This window comes from Lonchura striata, chromosome 3 (genome assembly GCF_050655825.1).
Source record: "Lonchura striata isolate lonStrDom1 chromosome 3, ASM5065582v1, whole genome shotgun sequence".
NCBI classification, from domain to species: Eukaryota; Metazoa; Chordata; class Aves; order Passeriformes; family Estrildidae; genus Lonchura; species Lonchura striata.
In genome coordinates, this window is record NC_140705.1 from 110,155,438 (window position 1) to 110,160,839 (window position 5,402).

The following is a 5,402-nucleotide window of genomic DNA, read 5'->3' on the forward strand; positions in this document are numbered from 1 at the left end:
TGGTTCGATAGAAATCTGCTTTTCAACTTCAAGACAGCTAAAAATGCCAGGGACTGGGGAGAAGCAAAATATTTCTGAAGAGCAAAGGAGAAAAATTGATTTACCCATTACACTTCTGTCGTCTGGTCATTGCCTACATCTCTCTGACTGGAAATCACAGAACGGAATAGTTTTCCTGATACCAAGAGAAAATGCAGTACCAAAGAAAATTATTTTGTGTTTTGATATTGTTACTTTAGTATAAATATATGGATTGGGATGGAAGGTGCTCAAAGGATTCGTTGTCCATAGCTAAGAGCAGTCTTAGTTATTGACAGACTGCATTTTGTTGATTCAGAACAGATACATTTCTATAATTTCAAAGAAGTTTAATCCCTTCTGCAAAAGGTTCTTCCCCAGCCTACTCAGCATCTTCAAGACCTCCAAGGATGAGGTATCCTTCTTTTTTAAGTCCCATAACTTAATAAAGGAAACTTGCTCTTACAACTTGTTTTTATAAAGGTTTTCACTCCTGTTGCAAAATTTACTGTAGCAGTTTCCTCTTCAGTCTGTTTTTCCCTTACATCCTTAAATAACTCTGCCATTCACATTGAAGTTTTGCAAACTTGGTAACTTTTAGCATATTTACTTTTCTGCCTTGAGAGGGGACACAGATTTCATTCAGCAAAAGTTTAGTGATATCGCCACAAAATGACATAGCAATTTCTAGCTGGCACTTTGTCTTTTTTCTAATACATATTTCTTTTATATAAGATATGTAAATGCTGACATAACCTTCAGGTTTTGGATAATTTGGATATGGGTACTGGTGGGGGTGTGAGGAGGAAGGGGTAGTAAAGTCAAAGGGAATGGTTTCCATTGATGTCAGAAGACCTTATTTTCATTAACTCTGCTTTCTGTTGAACCTTTTTTCCCAGAGGGGTGTATGATCTTCTGTGTGCTGCTAAGCATCTGCATTGCAGTGCCAGGTGCCAGGTCTGCCTTCCTTGAGATGGGCTGGCTGTGACCTCAGTCTCTCTTTCCTGGCTGTTCCATAACATTGTAATGCAAAAATGCCTTCAAGGCATCCTAAACTTAGCCAACACAAAGAGAAAGAGGAAGGAGAAATTTGGTTCCTCTAAAGAGAACTAAACAGTAAGAGATGTAGATGCTATCACAGTGTTTCTGGGTTACTGTTGTCTTAAGTACCTTCCTATACTTTAATGAATAGCAACACCTGGAATATTTTTTCCAGACTTGTAAATCTCCTTATAATTACTTCACCGACTTTTCTTTCCTATTTGATTTACCCATGACTTCCTGACAATATTTTTAGCTTGTAGCTTGTTCTCAAGCTCACATTGATGCCTCTATGTGAATTAACTGATTAAAGTCGGCCATTCAGAATAAATATTTGCTTTAGGCTTACCTTTTCCCATCCTGCCAGTTTTCACAAACAAATGCAGCTTGTGTTTTGCCAGCTAAAAAACATAACTCCAAAAGAAAAAAAAAAAAGGAAATTAAATTATACCTCCAGTTAAAAAAAAAAAAAAGATATTTCCTAAAGTTGTAGTTATCCTTCTGTGTGCATATTTGCAGTGTGTTTGAACAGTAGGAAAACCCAAGATCTGCAGATTAGCCAGCAACCACTGCTTACACCAGCAAGGCTGGTTTGTGGTAAGTTTGCTTGTCCTTGGCTGAGAGATGAATGACCACTGAATGGTTTGGGTTGGAAGGAACCTTAAAGATAATCTAATTCCAACCCCTCTAGCTTGGGCAGGGACACCTTCCACTAGAGCAGGTTGCTCAGAGCTCCATCCAGCCTGGCCTTGAACATTTCCAGAGATGGGACAGCCACATCTCTGGGCACCCAGTGCTGCATCACCCTCATAAGGAATATTTTTTTTTCCTAATATCCTATCTAAGCCTGCCTTCTGCCAGTTTAAAATCACCAGCTCTTGCCCTGTCACTGCAGACCCTTTTAAACAGTCCCTTCCCTCTGTCTCATTGTCCTCTCCTTGTACTGGAAGGCCACAACTGAGCCACCCCTCAGCCTCCTCCAGGCTGAACAACCCCAATAGCAGAGGCGCTCCTTCCCTCTGATTAATTTGGTGGCCTCCTTTGGACTCACCAAAGCTGATTCGTGTCCTTTTTGTTCTGGGACTTGCTGACAAGCTGACTTGTTTCCCTCTGGAGTGAATCCCGTGCTGCTCACTATTTCTATGTCCTCCTGACTCCCACTGGCCCTAGTGGTGTCCCCATCTTCAAGAGGGGATTCAGCTAGCTTTGTGGGGCAGCAACTCTAAATCTGATGCATTGAAATACCTTCTGCAGAATGAGACATAATTGCCTTCAATGACTACCTAAACAATTTATAGACCCGCTTTTTCTGTGGTGTGAACTGTAACAACAAAAAAAAAAAAAAAAAACAAAAAAAAAAAACCACAGAAAGGAGCTGAAACATATGAAAGACCTTATCTTATCACATTAAGGAAATGGTAGTGAAGTGCAAAAATATTATGTAGCACCTTGTTTGTCACTAAAGGGTATCCAAAGGACAGCTCTTTGTTTTTCATTCCTTCTCTGATCTCTCATTCCCACTAGGTGTTGAAGAGTCTGAATTAACTCTTCATAAACCTGTTTCCTTACCTGGATAAAAGTGGTTGGGCAGTCAGCAGGGAAAGGAGTGACTTCTGTTCCCCTTTGGAACAGAGATCCTTGATGTACCATCAACTTCCAAATCTCTTTTGGGTGTGTTTTTTTTTCCCCTGCAGGGCTTTAAAATGTTTCATGTTGGTGGGATTTTTTTTTTTTCCTCTCAAGTCCTTGAACTTGTAACTCACTATTTCAACAATCTTACTTTTGCCTACAATTTTACTTTTCTTACCTTGGACAGGTCTGCTCAACTTTTTTTCACAGCTTATTCTCACAACTCAGCAATTTTCTCAGAAGCTGGAGCCAAGGTTACACAGCTGTGCTGTATCAGCTGGCCTTGGATTACACACAGCTGAACCCTTGAGATTACTGCTAGCAAAATGAAGAAGTTAATTCAGCTTACTTCTAGTAAAAACCCCAAACAGTCTGGGATGAAGAATCAGTGATTGTTTCTTTCCTAGTCATGTAGCATCAAAATTCTAGTCTGATTAAGTCTAGGTAATTTGAAGAAGTATCTTTTAATAAATTAGTTTTGAAAAGCAAAAATAGGCCAAAAGTAATTGCTGTCTGAGTCTTGATCTAGTGCCTGTTGGTGATGCTTGAGAAAGATTCTCACCTTGCTCAGAGCTGAGGGGGGTGCATGATCCCAGTGTCATGGTTGTTTTCTCGAGGAACAATATCTCTTTAAAGAACTGAAATGGATTATGCTATTCTTTTTAACTCTCAAGCTGTTTGGTAAATATAGCCTAAGATGCAGATACAAAGGGACCTGCAGCAATGTTTAGGCACAGACACATCCTCAGATTAATTTACAGAATGTAGCTAATTACCATGACAGCTTTCTTGCTTGCTTTTTTCCCTGCAGCTTGTGTTTGCAGTAGTCTGTGGCTAATAAAACTGTCAATTTTCTTTTACCTCAATAAAAGGTCACCCCCTGACAACAGTCCTGTGCCTCCTAACAGCTACTGCCTTTATTAATATTTAAAATGTACAGAGTGATATTTCCAAAAGGTCAGACTTTTAAAAGACATAAAATGTCATCCCTAATTCTTTTGCCTCCCAACCTAATTTTCTGCCTCCTCTTCCCCATCCACCATTTATGTGCTCTATTTTAGGTACAGTATTTAGCATGGCTTGTGTTAAATCAGATAAACATCAAGTGTTTCCCTCTTGCAGTACTACAGAGAGGCAAAAGATAAATTTGTCACTGATTCACAGTCCAGCAAGTTGTGTACATGGATTCCAATTCTGGCTGTAGCATAGATTCCCTTGAGTTAAATGAGTAATTTGTTCTGTCAATTCCTGGTTTAAGAATGCATTTAAGGCAGTACCTCCCTTCAGGCAGGTAGGGTCAAGAGGGTATCAAGGCTTCAGCTGTGAATAAGAATTTAAACTTTTTCCTCCCCAAGGCTTCTCTTCTTCCCATCTAACAGGCAGTCTACAAAATGGAGAAAGTAATATTTCCTAACCACAGCTCTCTTTAGATAGCAATCTCTCTATTCAGGGTCAGTTTTTCCAAGTATACTTATCTAAACAGCAGCCTTCTCTGCCTGAAAGAGAATTGAGAAGGGAAAGCATTAACTTTGTCTACTGGCCAGGTCAGAAAATGGTCACTTTTTCAATGAGAAATAGGATTACTAGGGCCTCAAAATGTCATTTTTGCATCTTCTGCCCAGAGACAGGATTTAAAGTCTCTCATTCCTGGCAGAAGCTTGACCACGCTCTTACTTTTTAATTTTCTGCAAGGGTAAAGGGTGTTTTGTGATGAATCATGGATTCTTCACTCATATTGCCCAATAGACAAGCAATACCCAGGCTCACAGGAGTCTTGGTGAATGAGCTACCAGATTCCTTCTGAAATCCTTTCACAGAAGTCTGATCTGCAACTGGATGATCCTAATTAGATAGTGAGCCCTAAGTGTTTGTGGAGGTTCTGCTGACACAATCTTTCATCTTCTAGACTGTGACTGGTTATAACATCCACCTGAAAGCACTCAACAGCATTAATCTTCAGAACAGGATGAAACATTGAGGAGCAAGCTCTTGTTTGGTGTTAAGTTAGTTCCTCTGCTTTTTTCACAAATATGTTATGATTGCATATGAAGATACTTCAAGAGCTGATCCCTGACCAGTTACATCACATTTATCTCATCTCTGTTCCTCATTCAATCACATCCACTTTTTTGAAATGAGGTTTATTTGCATAGCTGATTATTTTGTCATAATTAACAGTGTCCTGGATCAGACAATCCAAAAATAGAAGTGAAGGGCTGCTAATACAGTCATCAGTCTCTAATAATAAATTATCCAGTGAAGATCTGTCAGTGCAGGTACTGGGGAAAAATGTGCAATGAACAGAGTTCAAGCACAAGAAGCAGCAACTGCTGTTCCTTAATGCCCATGACTGATTGACAGCAGATTATTAGTCAAGTTCTTCCTTCTTTCAAGGAATATGGGTAATTTTTCATGACAGTATGAGAAAAGTACTTTCTATGCTGAAAGGGACTAATGGCTAGTAACCATCAGCCTAATTTTCTATAAGATAATTTTAAGTCCAGCTGAGAGTCAGAAATAAGATTTTGTAGGCCTGCAATTTGGTTTTGGTTTGCTTGTTTGTTTTAAAGGATTAAGACAATGAAAAATAAGTGCATTGGTTTTGATAATGTAGTTTAGGTAAAAATAATATTTCCCACTGTGGCTTGTAGCTAACTTTGAAGCCTGAAAAAATGCACAGGCATCAAGGCATATTGCATTCTAACTATTTTGAT